Source organism: Dipodomys merriami, unplaced genomic scaffold (genome assembly GCF_024711535.1).
Source record: "Dipodomys merriami isolate MVZ:Mamm:240054 unplaced genomic scaffold, mDipMer1.0.p SCAF_3, whole genome shotgun sequence".
Classification (NCBI taxonomy): Eukaryota; Metazoa; Chordata; class Mammalia; order Rodentia; family Heteromyidae; genus Dipodomys; species Dipodomys merriami.
This window is the reverse complement of record NW_027204492.1, coordinates 80,282,762-80,301,251: the sequence shown is the minus strand read 5'-3', so window position 1 is coordinate 80,301,251 and position 18,490 is coordinate 80,282,762. Positions and strand designations below refer to the sequence as shown.

General features: G+C 40.3%; 1 protein-coding gene across 2 annotated transcripts in view; it reads left to right on the top strand.

Annotated features, from left to right (window-relative positions):
- The first annotated feature begins 8,590 nt into the window (after positions 1-8,590).
- The window catches only part of Klf8 (KLF transcription factor 8), a 175,336-nt gene continuing 165,436 nt past the window's right edge, over positions 8,591-18,490 (top strand). The window contains exons 1-2 of one of the 2 annotated variants that reach the window (XM_070040368.1): positions 8,591-8,685; positions 8,842-8,976. The gene's annotated coding sequence lies outside the window, so the exon portion shown is untranslated. Of the gene's footprint in view, positions 8,686-8,838; positions 8,977-18,490 lie in introns of both variants that reach the window. The other variant, XM_070040367.1, reaches the window with a different exon arrangement.

The following is an 18,490-nucleotide window of genomic DNA, read 5'->3' as shown; positions in this document are numbered from 1 at the left end:
TATTTAATATATTGTGTTTTACACTTCATAGTAAAGTTGAAATGGAGGGTTTCCAATTCCGTGTGAGTTTAGAGCACAAACAAACCAGTGCTAGCTCACCACCACAGTTGGCAGCCTAGGCGCCTCTCTCTCTCTCTCTCTCTCTCTCTCTCTCTCTCTCTCTCTCTCTCTCTCTCTCTCTCTCTCTCTCTGCCTGGGCTGTATCCCTGAGCTCTTCAGCTCAAGGTGAGTGCTCTACCACTTAAGCCATGGTGCTACTTCCAGTTTTCTGGTGGTTAATTGGAGATAAGAGTCTCATGGGCTTTCCTGCCTGCTGGCTTTGAACTATGATCCTCAGATCTCAGCCTCCTGGGTATCTAGGATTAGAAGCATGAGCCACCAGCGCCTGGCTTAGCAGATTCTTCTTTAAAAGCTGAATAGTATTTCACTGTGAATGAATGTGTATGTATGTGTGCATGTATGTATACCTGTACACAAAATGTCCAGCCATCTATCAGTAGACAATTACATTAATAAAATAAATTGGATATTATGAATAGTTCTCAGTGAACATGCAAGAACATTATCTCTACAAAACACTGGTTTTAATTCCTTAAAGTATATACCCTGAAGAATTTTTTCATCTATGGATTGGAAGAACTAATATTATTAAGATGTCCATATTATCTAAAGTGATATTCTGGTTCAATAATTCTTTAGAAAAATTCCAGTGGCATTTTTCACAGAAAGAGAACAAAAATTCCAAAATTGCTATGGGACTCCAAAAGATCCTAAATAGCTAAAACAATCTTAAGAAAAAAAATAGAAACATCATATTATCTGATTTTAGATTTACAAAGCTATAGTAATCTTTCTCCCCCCTTCCTTCCTTCCCTTTCCTTTACTACTTCTTTCTCTTTTATTTTTCTTGCTATTTAAATTTTAATGCATTTTATTATTTTTAAGTAGTTGTACAAAGGAACTGACACTCAACAAAACAGTTTAGGGATATAATGCATCTTGATCAGTGTTACCTCTTTCATGATTCTCTCCCATCCCTTCCAACCCAAATCCTTCCCTCAATTTTTTCCCTTCATTTTGTAGGATGTGCATGTAATTTATTACTGCATTCTCTCCTCTTTCCTCTCTTCATTCTTCTACTCCATCTTCTTGAAATGAAATTCTTTTTTTTTTGTTGTTTGTTTGTTTTTGGTTTTTTTTTTTTTTTGGGTCCGGTCATGGGTCTTGAACTCTGGGCCTGGTCACTGTCCCTCAGCTCTTCAGCTCAAGGCTAGCACTCTACCACTTGAGCCACAGCGCCACTTCCGGCTTTTTTCTTTTTGCTTATGTGGTGCTGAGGAATCGAACCCAGGGCCTCAAGCATGCAAGGCAAGCGCTCTACCGCTGAGCCACCTTCCCAGCCCCTGAAATGAAATTCTTTAACATATGGTACACACCCCAAATTGTTCAGTTGTATATCTATAAATTAATTCTAGCTTCTACATATGAGAGAAAACATGCATCCTTTGTCTCTCTGGAGCTGTCACACATCACTTAACATGAAAATCTGAGGGATTCCTATCTGTACTTAAGAAGAAAAAAGTTGGAAGTGGAGCTGTGGCTCAAGTGGTAGAGTGCCAATCTTGAGTGAAAAGTCAAGTGAGAATGTGAATCCCTGAATTCAAGTCCAAGTACTAGTGCCAAAAAAGAGAAATACTTCAAATCTATTAAGATTACTATAATTAAAAAAACAAGATATATGTGTGGGTGAGGATATGGAGAATAGAAGCCTTTGTACAGTGTTGCTAGGCATATTATATATATATATATATATATATATATATATATATATATATATATATTCTGCCATTATGGAAAGCAGTATGGGGCTTCCTTGAAAAATTAAAAATAGAACTACCATTGTTTCCACTTTTTTAAAATTGTGAATAATGCTGCTATGAACATTGGTGTACATGGATCTGTTTGAATACCTTAATTCAATTACTTTGAGCATATACCTCATATTGGAAATTTTGAGTCATATAGTAATTCTATGTTTAAATTTTTGCACAGTGATCATGCTGTTTTCTCTTTTATGTTCCCACCAATTATACAAATTGTTCAAATTTTTCCACATCCATGATAAAAACTTAGTTGCCATTTTTTAATTATAGCACCTAGTGAGTATAAAATGGCATGCCACTGTGATATTGACTTATATTTCTTTATTAAACAACATTGAACATCTCTTCATGTGTTTATTGGTCCTTTATATATCTTATGTGCAGAAAGACCTATTCAAACCCGTTTCTAATTTTTGCGTTAAAGCACAAAGTTGTTTTATTTCATTTTGATGAGGTCCAATTTAGCTATTTTCTTTTGGTGTCATAGCCAAGAAATCATTGTAAAACCCAATTTCATAAAGCAATTTTCTTATGTTTATTTGTAAGAGTTTTATAGATTTTTTATTTTGATTTTGAGACACAGTCTTGTGATGTAGCCCAGATTAGTCTGGAACTCATAATTCTGCTTCACCTTCTGAAGTGCTAGGATTACTATGCCCACCTAGAATTCTCTAGTTTTAGCTATTAGGTTTAGGATTTAATCTGTTTTGACTTAACTTTTGTATAAGAGGCGGGACGGGTCCAACTTCATTTTCTGGCAGTTCTAGAAGTTGAACTTGGTGCCTTGTACTTACTAGGCAGGCACTCTGCCACTTGAGCCACGCTACTATGCCTTTTTGCTCTATTTTCAAATAGGCCTTGCATTTATACCTAGGCCAGCCTGCATTACTATCTGAATATTTACACTTACAAAGAAGCTGGGATGTCAGGTGTGCCACTATATTCAGCTTTAAAAGAAATTGATTCAAACCAGGTACCATATCTCATGCCTGTAATTCATTCTAGCTACCCAGGAGATGGAGATCTGAGGATCTTCCTGGGCAGGAAAGTCCTTGAAACTCTTATCTTCAATAAACTATTCAGAAAAAGCCAGAAGTGGCACTACGGCTCAGTTGGTAGTGCAAGCCTCAAGCACAAAGAAACTCAGGGACAGTGCCTAGACCCTGAGTTCATGCCTCAGGACTAGCAAAAAAAATTGGTTCAAATGGGGGGTTTCACAAACTTTCTTATGCCTAGGCTGGCATTGAAAAGTGATCCTATTAATCTTTGCCTCTTGACTATCTAGGATTATAGATGTAAATCACCACATACAGTCCAATTTTATTCTTTTGGGGATATTATTTCACCCATATCATTTAGTGAAAAGATAGTCTTTCACAAATTATTGACTTCCAAAATTTGATTTAAAATTACTTATTTTCATCACCTTGATGGATATCTCCTCTAATATTCATAATGGCACTTTGTATATTAACGACTAAATAGTAGATGCATTAGTACAAAATTTGACACAATTTCTCTTCTGCCTTTTATCTTATGTGGTAGATGTTATAAATTTTATCTATATATGAATTTCACTTTGTGTTTTTTCTGCCATTGGCGTCGTTTGAAAATGAACGATCTTCCCATTTTAAGATGTTTTTAAAAATGCATTTTTCGATCAAGGGGAATTAGTTTGGGTGTCCTCTAGCATACAAGAGTAACTGTAGTCTAGAACAATTTCTAGCTGATTTCTTTTTTTTGGGGGGGGGGTCCGGTCATGGGGCCTGAACTCAGGGCCTGGGCGCTGTCCCTCAGCTCTTCAGCTCAAGGCTAGCGCTCTACCACTTGAGCCACAGTGCCACTTCCAGCTTTTTTCTTTTTGCTTATGTGGTGCTGAGGAATCGAACCCAGGGCCTCAGGCATGCAAGGCAAGCCACCTTCCCAGCCCCCTTCTAGCTTATTTTTTATTGTTTTGTGTAGTTGAGGAGGGGTTACACTCAGGATGGGTTACACTCAGGTACCATCAGGGAGGGAAAGATTGGGAGAGAGTGATGGAAGGGGAAAAAATGGTTCAAAAGGAATTTTACTGATGGAGCCTAGAACAATTTGTGTTACATTTCATTTAATTAGAAAGGAGGAATGAAGGTGTTCCCCACAAATAGAAATAATAAATATTTAAGGGGATTGAAATGCTGGCTATCCCTATCACACATTATAGCCATGAATTCAATTAGCATAGTGTGCCCACTAGTTCGTGTGAACATTATGCCAATCGTTAAAGAAGAAAGGAAAAGAGTACTTTACATGTAAGGTAGGCTTATGTGACAGGTGTGGGACAGGAAAATACATACCAAACTTGAGGAACCTTAGAAAGGAAGGTCAGTGGCTCTGAAGCCTGAGGAAGAATAATAGATGATTTAGCACTAATAACTAAAGGCCAGGCCATACAGGGATTTGTAGGCCATGATAAGGTTCTAAGGGGTTAATGTAAGTGCAATGGAAATAATTTAGTAGGACAATGACATGATTTGATTTGCAGTTTAAAAAAAATAAATCTCACAACTGTAACCTTAGCTATTTAGGAGACTGATCTGAGAATTTTAGTTTGAAACCAGCCTGGACAGGAATTTACATGAGATTCTTACCTCCAATTAACTACCAAATAAATTTGAAATGAAGCTGTGGCTCAAGTGGTAGAATGCTAACCTTAAGCCAAAAAGCTCAGGGATAGGGCCCAAGACCTGAGGTCAAGTCACTGCACCAGCAACTACACACACACAAAAAAATCTGGCTACTTATAAAGAATAGATTGAAGTCAGGTACCTATGGCTCATTTCTGTAATCCTAACTTCTCAGCAGTTTGAAATCTGAGGATTGCAATTAGAAGTTAGCCCAGGCAGAAAAGTCCATGAGACTTATCTCCGGTTCACCAGCAAAAGCTAGAAGTGGAGGTATGGCTCAAGTGATAGAGAATCTGCCTTCAGTGAAGAAAAAAATAAGTGAAAACACAAGGCCTTTGAGTTCTAGTCTCAGTAGTAGTGCACGCACGTGCGCACGCACGCGCGCGCACACACACATGCACACACAGAATAGATTGAGAAGTGATAGAAATTCAATTCTGAGATGGTTTCTATTATCATCCTCATTTTAAGGTTCAGTGAGGTTAAGTAACTTGCCTGGGACTACATTGCTACTACATGACAGAACCAGGATTTACATAAAGATTGAATCAGCTCCGAACCTGAGAGGTTTGGTTTTAAGATATAGATTTAGGAATATATCATTATGTTCAGAGCCATAGGACTGTGTAAACCTAAGGGGACAATGTTGATAGAAAAGAAGGTTAGGGAGAAGGACTGAGATACTTTAATATTTCAGATTTTAGGGAGAAGTAAGGTGAAAAGGATCAACCAATGAGAATAAGAATAAAATCATGTGAACACTTTGAAAAAGAAATGAAGGGAGAAACCTAAAGGAAGTAACAGTAGGCTGAGCACCAGCACCAGTGGCTCATATCTGTAATTCTAGCTACTGAGGAGGCTGAGATCTGAGGATCACTACTTGAAGCCAATCCCAGGGAAGAAAATCTGTGAGACTCATCTGCAGTTAATCACAAAAAAAGAGCCAGAAGTGGAGCAGTAGCTCAAGTAATAGAGCACCAGCCTTGAGTGAAAAACCTAAGGGACAGCATCTAGGCCCTGAGTTCAAGTACTGGTATTGGCAGAAAGAAAGAAAAAGAAAAGAAAGAAAGAGAGAGAGAGACAGAGACAGAGACAGAGAGACGGGGGGGGAGGGAGAGGAGAAGGAAGGAAGGAGAGAGGTAAGGAAACAGCAGTGGACTATGCCAAATTAAGGACTGAAAAGTGACTTAGCATGTTGATTTAGCAATATGGAAGCCATTGGAGATGGAGGCCTTCAAAACAACCATTTCAGTAAAATCATGAAGAAAGTAGGCAGATTGGCATGTTATCAAACATAAACAGATATTTTCAGGGAATGTAAGAGATGGAAAACACAAATTTTGGATTGGAAGCTCCTCAAGGGAAAGAAATCAAGCATCCAACTTTATGCACTTGGCAATAAGCAGAGTTCTTTCCATTAGATGAGTGCAGTAAATGTTTCTTGAATTTAACTGAATTAGATGTGGGCTCCTGTGCTGTATCCCAGGGAATTACGCTCTAGTTGGAGAGGTAGCACAAAAATATAACATAGCACTATGGGTAATTTTCTGTAAAATGCATTTAACTACGTCTTAGGTGTGACCTCAAAATGGACACATAATCATGAAGCCAAAACCCCTCTGTCAGGTAGTTGAAAAACCACTCTTGGCTATTTAGGGATAATCAAGAGCTTTCAAATGTCTTAACCAGAGGGTAAATACTATATTTAACTAAGTACTTTTGCCATGAACCCTCTGTCATTTATTTCGCAAGGGTTTCAAAAAAAAAAAAAGCCTTCCCAGGCCAAACTGGTAGCATAAATGAGAGAAATATTCAGCTGAACTGCAGAGATATTACATAATTTGCATTCAGACATATGTTTTTGTAGTGACAATGCTGAAACTGGAAATTTCATTCCAAATACAGGTCTCTTTCCACTACCCAAAGTTGACGTACATATGGTTGGGGTTATTTGGGTTTGTTACATGACTGAATGATGTCCAGGGTAGAGTGCAGAGTTGAATTCAAGTCCACATGCTTAGAGTGTCTGTTTTGTGCAAAGCTTTCTGATAGTCACTGTAAAATATTGGAAGATGAATAAGACAGAGTCCATACACCTAAGGAGCTTAGACAGTCTAGCAAGACAGCACTTAAACAAGTATCTAAAACAATGTAGAAACAATGGAAGCACAGAAAAATCCCAATGACTTGGGATACTTCATTCATTCATTCATTCTTCCAGCTAAGTATTTATTGAATGCATTTTTGTTGCTAGGCATATAGCAAATGGATAGCAGTAAACAAGAAGGCTGCAGCTAACATAAGTAATAAAAGTTCAAAAATAGAGGAAAAGGGAAAATTTATTGAAAGGAGAGTGGAATATTTCACAAAGTCAGAGGAAGAATTGCCAGATAAGTAAGTAACAGGTCAGCTCTAGGTACAAGAGCAATTATTTCATGGAATTTGTTTCCTGCTTATTATTGTGATCCTCTGTAATCCCAGTCCTTGTTTTATTTCACAGTGGTATGTTTCTGGAAGACAATGGTATGTTTCTGGAAGAAAGAAACTGATTGGCCCATGTGGGTCAAGAATCCCCAACTGGAGCAAGTTATTATGGGAAATTGGGAAGGCTCATATATGACAGATGACAGAGCCTGAGTTCAAGCCTCAGTAATACACACACACACACACACACACACACACACACACACACACACACACGTATATGATTTTTGAAATTGTGATCAGTGTTGCAGTAAAAAAAATATCTGATTAGGTTCCATTTTATTATTCTGGTCTATGTAGCCTAGGTTAATATGGATGATCAGGGAAAACTTCCTTGAAAAGATGTTGCAGCCTTCTACACGTAGTAACAAACAGGAAGAAAAACAAGTGCAAACCCTGAGGTGAGATAGATCTTAATGCAGTGGAATAAAAAGGACAGTCCAGATGCAGCAATGTAAACAAGGTTATTTATATATCAGGTCAAAGAGAAAAGGCAGAGGTTGGATCTTGAAGCCTGGTAGGTTGTAATAAAGTCTGGATTCTGAATTCAGTGGAAAGTGATTGTTTAAAATAAAGTGTGACCTGGTCTGATTTGCCTTTTAAGTTTGTCATGTAAACAGATATTGGAAGGGCAGTTGAAGGATCGATGAGATGACTCTTCTACTAGTTTTTTTACTTGAAAGATGGCCAGGACCTTGAGTAGAAGTGGAGGCGAGAAGTAATCAGCTTTTGGACATATTTTTTAAGATAGAGACAGAATTTCCTGATCTATTGGGTATGGCCTGGAAAAAAGGAGGTTTTTTTTTTTTTTTTTGGTCATGAGCAACCAGGTGCTGTCATTAACTGGAGAATGGCATCCTTAATATTTCTGATGAGTTGGGCATTCTGGAGTTTCACTTTATGCTGTAGGATGGGACCTCAGAGCCTTTTTCTGACTTTCAGTTGCCTATTTATAGAGTAGGGCTGTAGTATAGGACTGCTGTTTAAGGGTGAATTAGAAGCATCACACACATTTCCAGGAATCACTACCCTGTCTGGCCTCATTCTAGTCAGAAACTTGGAGACTCACGCAGCTGAGAGACGTAGACAGCATCTTGTGCCAAGGAGCACAGAGAAGCCCCAGGGACAGGAGAGCTGTGGTAACCACTTCAGTCCAGAAACTGCTCAGGAGTGGGCGGCGTCAAAGAAGGAACCCCAGGAACTTTCTTGGAGTTTTGGCCCGCTAGGGAAGTACTTCCATCCGAAACAAAGTAAAGAAAAGAGATGGAGTTGGGTGTGGCAGAGCCTGGCCTGGCCGGAAGGATTTTGGGTGGAGTAGAGTATGCAAGCTTCAGAGCAGAGGGGAGGCTGGGGGAGGGGAGAAGGCGCCACTAGCAACTAATCTTAACTTCATAAATGTATTCGAAATGTCCGGGGGCATTATAGGAAAGGCTAGGAGCCTCGTGATTCTGTCTACCCGCCAAAGGAGGCAAACCCAAGTTGTGCGATGCAGCTTTAAAGGGGCTGGTGATTGACAGAATGTGTAGCAGTGGATGGGGTGGAGCCGCTGGGTGGGGTCTGGGACAGGCAGCTGGGAGAAACCAAAAGGAAGAAAAAAGAAAACCCTTGCCCCTGATCATCGCTAATTCTGGGGCGAGGAGAAGCTAAGTAGAAAGGTAAGGAAAAGGAGGGTTTTAGGGTTCACCTCCACTGCCAACACTGGCTAACTATGCCAAACCCTTCTGTCTGGTCTGAAGATTGTTTTTTTAAAAAATCGAGTGCACACCGGCACTAGTCGGACCCCATTCCTCCTTAACTCTCCACTGAAGTAGATTTCCAGTCCGAAGGGAGTGAGGACCCCGAGTTCACCAGCTCAACCCCCGGCTCCGCCCGCCACCCCTCACCCGCCGCCCTGGCCCCAGGGCTGGGAGGAGAAGAAGATGCCTTCGGAGGCGCAGAATCCCAAAGTAAGTCCTTTTTCATTTTGCCTAAGCAAGCCCCTCTCCCCTCCACCCTGCCCTTCGCCATCCTCTCTGGGGGTCTTTATTGGGCACTCGAGCAGCTGCGGTACTGAAGGAAGCTCCTTCTGGACGACCCAGCTGGGTGGAGCAGGGTGGGGTGGGGTAGGCTGGGAAGGGGAGGGAGGAGAGGTGGTGCTTTAGAGCCTAGGGGAGCCACCACCCGCCTCGCTGGCAACTGCTCGGTGGCATGGTTGTGTGCTTTGAGCCTCAGTTTCCCCTCTTGAGATTAGAACCTCACTTCCTCCGTCCTGGCAGTCTTTCTTTTTGTCACACTCCAGCATCCCTATCAGGTTGCTTGAAACCTCTAACAGAGCTGGGAGGGCTCCATCTTGCCTGGCTTCTTAAAGGGACAGCGTACAATTTCAACTAAGGGAAGTGTGTACTTTGGAAATTTAAGAATGGTATTAAGGACATACAACTCCCTTGTACAACTACTTAAACATAATTTAAAAATTAAAAACTAAAATAACATCCTGTAAAACTAGAGAGAGCAAGAGAAAGAGAGAAAAAAAATGACAGTATCTCCTTACTATACAGTAATACTACCTGTTTGTTAAGGAGGACTGTGCAGAGGATATATAATATTTTTCCCTCTTCGAATCAACCTTAATACTTAGTTAGAACATTCACTTGATTGTTTTAAGGAAGCATACCATGGACACTGATGGCAAGATGCATGTTAGTTTAATAACTCTGCAGTTTTCATCGAAGAGGAAATTTTCCAGTTTGTTGACAAGGACCATAGCAGGATGGGTGACTTGAAAAATTCATTCATTCTACAAATATTTCTCAGAGGCCAAGTGCGCCTCTGGCTAACCATGATGCTGAGTGATGTGTGCAAAATGTCAAAGACATGCAGAGTGCTGTTACTGACTCCTTTCTTAACTCCAGGGTATGGAGAGGAAAGGTGAGTTTGACTCCAACTTGAACTGCTGCTAATAACGTGGACTGCTCACTGGTTCATGTTCATTGTCTTCCCTCAATGTTAGGCATCTATCTGTGTGCTTCAATCCAAGTGTCTGGAAGGCATAAGAAATCAAGTCAAAATGGTATGTGAAGAGAATTGGAGGAGAAAATGTTTCAATGGGAAAGCTAAAGCCACCTTGGCTGATCTGTCATTCCATGCCCAGGGAGCTTGTGTCAGGAAGGAGGACTTCACTAGCTCACTTCTGCTGTTGGATAAAGAACAGCTGGTATGGCAGAGATTAGTTAGAAAGGGTGACTTAAACTAGTACATCTCTTCTATAATTCTCTTTTCTATTTATGCTTGAGAGTGGCAGGACTGGGGATGAAGCCTAATGATATCCCACAGATGAAGAGATAAAAATGTGTTGTTTAAGGTTTGAGGGCTTGCATTTCACTCTGGTCAGTGGAATGACACAATTGCTAGTATTCATCCTTTCTTTTCCTTTCCTTCCCTTTCCCTCTTCCTTCCTTCCTTTTTCCTTTCTTCCTTCCTTCTTTCCATTCTCTTCCCCTCTCCCTCCCTGTCTTGCTTGCTTTTTTTTGTGCTCCTTCTAGGGCTCGAACTCAGGGCCTGGGTGCTGTCCTTTAACTGTTTCCATTCTGCTCTACCACTTGAGCCATAACTCCACTTCCAGTTGTTTGCTGGTTAATTGGAGATAAAAGTCTCCCAGACTTTCCTGCACAGGCTGGCTTTGATTCTCAGATCTAAGCTTCCTGAATAACTAGGATTACAGGCAGGTGCCATGACAATCGGCTCCAGTGTTCTGTAGTACACCAGTTCAGCTGTCTCTAGTATTAAATGTGAAGTCCAGAGCTGCTCCTTCTTTTAACATGTTAGATTTCCTTGCATCCCCAGTCCCAATTCCCATCAAGGGCATGTATCTCTTCTAGGATTCTAGGTAACATTTACCCCCAAGCACCTGTCCCCTCTTTGTTCATTCCTCAATAGATTTTTCTGAACCTCAAAATCACCTTATTCCAAGTAGCCATATCATTGAGTCTGCTGGATTCAAATAAAAAGAAAGCCTCACTTCAGGCTTTTTTCTTCTTAAAATCTCTTATGCATGTGCTTCTTAAAATCAAAGGAAAGTCAGGCACAGGTAGCTTATGCCAATAATTCTAGCTACCCAGGAGGCTGATCTGAGGATCACGGTTCGAAGCAAGCCCTGGCAGAAAAGTTTGTGAGACTCCTATCTCCAATAAACTGCCAGAAAGGCCTGAAGTAGAGTTGTGGCTCAAGTGGTAGAGCACTAGCTTTGAGGAAAAGTAGCTCAGGGACATCACCTTAGGCCCTGAGTTCAAGGACCCAGCACCAAAAACAGAACAAGGGCTGGGAAGGTGGCTCAGTGGTAGAGTGCTGCCTTGCATGCATGAGGCCCTGGGGTTCGATTCCTCAGCACCACATAAGCAAAAAGAAGGCAGAAATGGCGCTGTGACTCAAGTGGTAGGGTTCTAGCCTTGAGCTGAAGAGCTGAGGGACAGTGCCCAGGCCCAGAGTTCAGGCCCCATGACTGACAAAACAAAGCAAAACAAAACAAAATAGAAACAATGAAACAAAGGAAACATCTAAAACACCCCTGATTGCTTTTGACACTGGGAATGAAGTCTTGTCTTAGAGCCAAGAGTCAGCCACTTGTATATGCCACGCCCACAGGGATGTCTTCACCCCTGCTTGGAGGGTGGGGGAAGGACTTGGGTTGTTCCACAGCCACTCCCTGTATTTGGTATGCATATAATGGGGATGCTAGGTTTTTAATCTTTGATCTTTCCTTTGTGTTTAGATACTAAGAGGGTTTTCTTTTTGAGAGATGCTAGTAGTAGAATATAGGAAGCAGGCAAGTCTTAACTCATAAAATATTGTAACTAAAATATTCTTATTCTCTTTCTAGGACAATGAAAGTTTTGTGAAACCACTAATGAATACTCCAGGCAAGCCACAGAAATCCATCCCCACAGCATTCTGTGCGTGCATGTGCACGCGCATGTATGTTTAGGGTATTGGGTATTGGGTATTGGGGCTTTAACATGGTGCTTCAGGCTCTTAGTTCTTTTTTGCTCAAGGCTAGCGCTCTATTACTTGAGCCATAGCTCCACTTTGGCTATGGTTAATTAGAAATAAGAATCTCAGACTTTTCTGCCTAGGTTCAATTTGAATGGCAATCCTCATATCTCATCCTCTTGAGTAGTAAGGGTTACAGGTGCTTTGCTGTCAATCATCCTGCTTTTTCAGACTGTGGAGAATTTTCATCTATGCTAAGGCAACCGTGTTTTGTGAAGGACATTGCAACAAACAAACAAACTTGGGTTTTCTGTCTCTGCTCTTCTGTTTATATAATTTACTAGTCATAGTTTTGAGACCCCCCCCCCCCAACTTGCACTATAGAATGATTAGACTTGGACTAGCCTGTCATTGTCTAGACTAGAATATCTTCAGTTTTGGCTTAATCCTTTTCTAGTTTTTAGCCCTTAAGGAAAGGAAGTTGTAAGAGAGAAAAGTATCAACACAAAATTATACCTTGTCAAGATTTCATTGAGAACCTCTACCATTAGTACACAAGACTCTAGGAAAATATGGCTTCTTGGAGATTAGTGAGGAGATGTTGGTAGAAGGGTTAGAAAACACACAGAAGAATACATATTGAATAGGGATATGGTAGAAGGAAGGCCGTAGGGAATGAGGATTTGGGGAGAGCTATTTCATATAGGGAAATCCTCTTTGATATGTTTAAAGGTATAAGTGAGTAAAGTAAGGTAGCCAGCCATGAGAATGCTTAAGGGTAATTTTCGACAGAGCCAATAGCAACGTCTTGGTGTGTTCACAGAAAAGTAGGAAGGCTAGTATTTCTGTGCTTGGTGGCACATAACTGTAATCCCAACATTCCAGAGAGACTGAGTCAGGAGGCCAGCCTCAGTTATATAACAAGACTCTGTCTCAAAAAAATCCATGGATTGGAGGCATGGTTCAGTAGTACTCGGTCAAGAAAGCATGAGGCTGGAGTTTAAACCCCAATACTGAAGAAAAAAAGTCAGTAGCAATGGAGAATGTTAGGATAGATAGGATATGAAATCACTTAGATAGAGGGTGCTACCTCATAAAGGACCTTGTAAAAATTTATTCTGAATGAGATAGGATGACAAAAAAATCAGCAATTGTTTTATTTAAAATCCCACTCCAGAAGCCTAGCACCAGTGACTTGTCCCTATAATTCTAGCTACTCAGGAGGTTAAAATCTGGAGGATAGAGATGAGAACAGGTTGAACAGTCTGTGAGACTCCATCTTCAATTAAAAATGAAGGGCTGGGCTCCAGTGGCTCACGCCTGTAATCCAAGCTACTAAGGAGGCTGAGATTTGAGGATCATGGTTCAAAGCCAGCTTGGTAGGAAAGTCAGTGAGAGTCTTATCTCCAATAAACCACCAGAAAACTGGAAGTGGTGCTGTAGTTCAAGAGGTAGAGCACTAGCCTTGAGCTTAAGAGCAAAGGGACAGCACCCAGGCCCAGAGCTCAAGCCCAGTGACCAACAAAAAATATAGGACTGGAGGCATGGCTCAAGTGGTAGAGTGCCAACCTAGCATGAGGCTCCAAGCTCAGACCCTAGTATTGTCCCCCCAATCCTACTTCACTAATCATGAATTACTTATTTTAACCAAATTAAAATGGATTATATTATGTATTGAATATAAGAAAAACTTTGTAAACATTGCTATTGCTTAGTGTTCATGCCACAAAATATAATTGAATTTCATACTTACTATTGTTTAAGGCCTAATTATCTAAAGAAGGTTTCAAATACATGAGACACTGCATAAACATAAAAAGTCTCTTTACCATATTCTGATGAAAATGTCAATATTTTTGACTTTATTAATTCTAGAATTCTTTTTTTGTTGTGCCAGTCCTAGGGTTTGAGCTTGGGGGTCTTAGTGCTGTTCCTAAACTTCTTTTGCTCAAGGCTAGTACTCTACCACTTGAGCCACAGCTTTATTTCTGGCTTTTTGGTGAATAGTTTATTGGAGATTAGAGTCTCATGGACTTCTCTGGTGAACTTGGATCCTCATATCTCAGCAACCTGAGTAGCTAGGATTACAAGTGTTCGCCACCAGTGTTTGGCTCACTAGAAGAATTGTTTTTTTTTTTTTCTTCATTTACTTATTTATTTTATGGTACTGGGGTTTAAACTCAGGGCCTTGCCCTTGCTAATCAGGAACTCAACTATTTGAGCCCTCTAGTTCAATTCTTTGTTTTTTGTTTTTGTTTTTTTTTTGTCTGGTTGTGGGGCCTGAACTCTGGGCCTGGGCGCTGTCCCTCAGCTCTTCAGCTCAAGGCTAGCACTCTACCACTTGAGCCACAGCGTCACTTCCAGCTTTTTTTTCTCCTGCTTATGTGGTGCTGAGGAATTGAACCCAGGGCCTCATCATGCATGCAAGGCAAGCACTCTACACACTGAGCCACCTTCCCAGCCCTAGTTCAAGAATTCTTAACATGATAAAATATATTTTTATCATGAAATTGGAATGTTTTTAAAATTTTTAATCTTTAATTTTTATTAGACTCAGTTAATTTAATTTAGACATGTCAATATATGCACACAATGTACATTGATCAGACCTAACTCCTCTAGCACTCTCCTCCACATCTTCCCTTCCAACCCAGTATCAGTAAGCTTTGTTTTTCCATTTTCAAATACACACATAAAGTATTGTGACCATATTCACCCTCTTCACCCTCTCCATCTCCTCCCCATTTCCACTAGTACCCAACCCCAGAAGGACATGTTTCACCTTCCTAACATTCATTTTTGTTACATACATGTTCAATAGGACTTGACCATATGTCATACAAAATTCCCCATTCTCTGATCAGATTTACTACAGATGCATATATATATGTACAAATATACATAAATATATAATATACACATACACATATACACATCTATACATCTGTAATACACATATATCTCTGCGTATATGTATACATGCATATATTATATACACATAGATGTATATGTGCATATATTATATATACATAGATATGTACTGACACACACACACATATATATACACACATATATAATTCAGATTAAGTCCTGGTGCACATGAGCACACACATACATGCTGTACTTCCTGGGACTGTGGAGAATTTTCATCTATGCTGAGGCAAATGGGTTTCAGATGACTCAGATTCACATTGCAACTTGAGAATCACTGCCTCAGAGGTTAGAGATTCTCAGATGTTTTCCCAGTTCCAATACACCTGAGGGAAGTAACACATTCCTCTCAGCAACAGGGGCTGTTTCTTAACAGGAAAGGTAGGAAGAGAATATTTCTTCCCTTCCCATGTCAAAATCTCCATTCTTATTCCAGCACGCCAGAATCCATAATCACTGTATTTAAGTGTCTTGTTTTTTCATGTATCATTTTACTTTATCATCATTTGATTTAACTTCAGCAGTCTTTATTTGCATTATGATTTCATTCAGTCTTCACAGTAAATTTATAAGGTAGAGACTATGATCATGTTCATGTTACAGATGGGGAAATTGAAGCACAGGAAAGTAAAATATTTTATCCAAGGTCACACAGTAAGTGGAAGAGATTTATTTTCTACTGTGTCATATGAGAATTCATTTCGTTACTTGACTTCTTCCTGTCCTGGCTTCTTCAATTATTTTTTATTTTATTCTCCACATCATACAACCATTCCCACCTCATACATCTAATGTTTATTGAAGAGCTACTCTGAATCAGGCTTTAGCAACTCAAAATGCTCACAGCAATCCTATAAAGCAGGTACAGTTTTTCCCCATTGTTCAGGTAAGCAAACTATGATATAGAAAAATGACATTACCCAAGCTTACACCACTAGAGAAAGCTAAGTCTACAAAAGTCTATACTTAGCTGGGCACTAGTGGCTCAGGACTGTAATCCTAGCTACATGGAAGGCTGAAACCAGCTGAGGGTTGCAGTTCAAAGCCAGCCCAGGCAGGAAAGTCCCTGAGATTCTTTTTTTTTTTTTTTTAATTTTATTTTATTTGTGAACATACTGTACAGAGGGGTTACAATTACATGGGCAGGATAATGCATACATTTCTTACCAAGCATTGCAGCCTCCTCCTTTGTTTACCCTTCACCTCCCTTCCCTGCCTCCCCCCTCCCCCCCCACACCCAATCCTTCCCCCCCTTACCCCCCCCAACGACATTGTAAGTCCCTGAGATTCTTATCTCAAATTAACCACCAAAAAAATGGCAAATGGAGCTGTGCTTCAAGTGGTAGAGCACTAGCACTGAGCAAAAAAAGCTAAAGGACAGCACTCAGACTCTGAGTTCAAGCCCCAGGACTAGCATTTTATTTATTTATTTATTTTTGGTCTGGTCGGGGCCTGAACTCTGGGCCTGGGCACTGTCCCTCAGCTCTTCAGCTCAAGACTAGCACTCTACCACTTGAGCCACCTTCCCAGCCCCAGGACTGGCATTTTAAAAGAGATCTATAATTTAACTATTGTGCTGTACTCTCTTATCTTCATAACATACCCATTCTTTTCTGGTCTAAGTCACCATTCTTTGCTAACGTGCATGCAAATTGCCATTCCATTTTTTTTTCTGTATGTTTCATTAACTCCTTACTGAAACTGCTCTTGCCAAAGGTATCCAAAGAACTGCCCTTCCCAGCACTTTATTTTTAGGTCATTAACCTAGTTGACTCTCTGTTACGTGCAGGGCTGTTGCTATCTTTCCTTTTTATAAAAATCTGCCTACCTTCCCTTCCATGACAATATTCTTTAATGGATTTCCACTTATTTGTCTGACTGCTCTTTTCATTCTCTTCCCTTGCTACTTTCTAATCCTTATTTGGGTTATTTCATCTACTTACAAGTTTCCACTGCCATTTATATGCTAATGAATGCCTGCTTGGCAGGTCTCCATTTCTGGACTGAATGTTTCTCCTGAGCCTAGACCATCCATTTTTTTTAAACAGGGCATCTCAATTTAGCACCTCATACTTAGTATGTATAAACCCTTAATATATGTCATCAAACCCTTCATTCCCACTAATATCCCCTCATCAACAGTGATTTAATAAATAGAACTTTAAAATCTAGAGTCATTTTATGAGGCTTCTTTTCCTTGTCTTCCCAATTCTGCATCTTGAATCTTGGTAACTGCTACATCCTTACTTGTAGTGTCCCTGTATATGACCTGCCTATTAAACTAGATTGCTCATTGTTGTTCTACCTGCAATTTTTTTGGGGGGTCCAGTCGTGGGGCTTGAACTCTGGGCCTGGGCGCTGTCCCTCAGCTCTTCAGCTCAAGGCTAGCGCTCTACCACTTGAGCCATAGCACCACTTCTGGCTTTTTTTGTCTGCTTATGTGGTGCTGAGGAATCGAACCCAGGGCCTCGTGCATGCAAGGCAAGCGCTCTACCACTGAGCCACCTTCCCAGCCCATCTACCTGCAATTTTTTTGTTTCTTGTTGACTTGTGTACCCTTAAAATTTGTCAAAAATCAGTCTTTTTTTTTCTTTGTTGGTCTTGGGGTTTGAACTCTGGGCCAGGGCACTGTCCCTCAGCTCTTCAGTTCAAGGCGAGTGCTGTACCACTTGAGCCACTGTGCCACTTTGGGTTTTCTGAGTGGTTTATTGGAGATAAGAGTCTCACGGACTTTCCTGCCTGGGCTGGCTTTGAACCGTGAGCCTCCAATCTCAGCCTCCTGAGTAGCTAGGATTACAGGCATGAGCCACTGGCCCCCGGCAGAAATCAGTCAGTGCAGTAGACTATGAATGTATTCAGAATTAGGGCCTTTACAGAAATAATGAAGTCTTTAATCTGAGGACTGACGTTTGAAGCCAGGCAGGGCAAGAAAGTCCATATCCATTTAACCACAGGAGAAAAAGCCAGAAGTGGGGGTACGGCTCAAGTGGTAGAGCACCAGCTTTGAGGGAAAAAAGCTAAGTAAGAGGGTGAGTCCCTGAGTTCAGGCCTCAGTATCAGCATGTCATAAAGTTAAAAAGATATTAGGATGGAGCCTAATTGATTATGCCTAGAGTCCTAATAAAAGGAGAAAATTGGATTTAAAAAGTCTCATTTTGTAGTGATATGTGAAATGACCCAAGGAGAAGATAGATATCTGCAAGCCCAGAAGAGAGAACTATTAAATAAACTCTCCCTCACAGTCCCTAACCCTCCTAACAACTTGACTTTACACTTCTGGACTCCAAAATTGTGAGACAATACATTTCTATTGTTCAAGCCAATTAGTTTGTGGTACTTGTCATGGCAACTTTTAGAAGCTATTATAGATTCCAATCTATTCTACATATAGGCTATTTTATATATATGTACACATGTACTGATACACATATATACACCTATATATATGTATATATACATGCATATATATGTATAATATATGTATATCTATAACATGTATATAAATACCTAGGTACATACTACATATACACACACATATATATACACACATATATGTATGTTCTA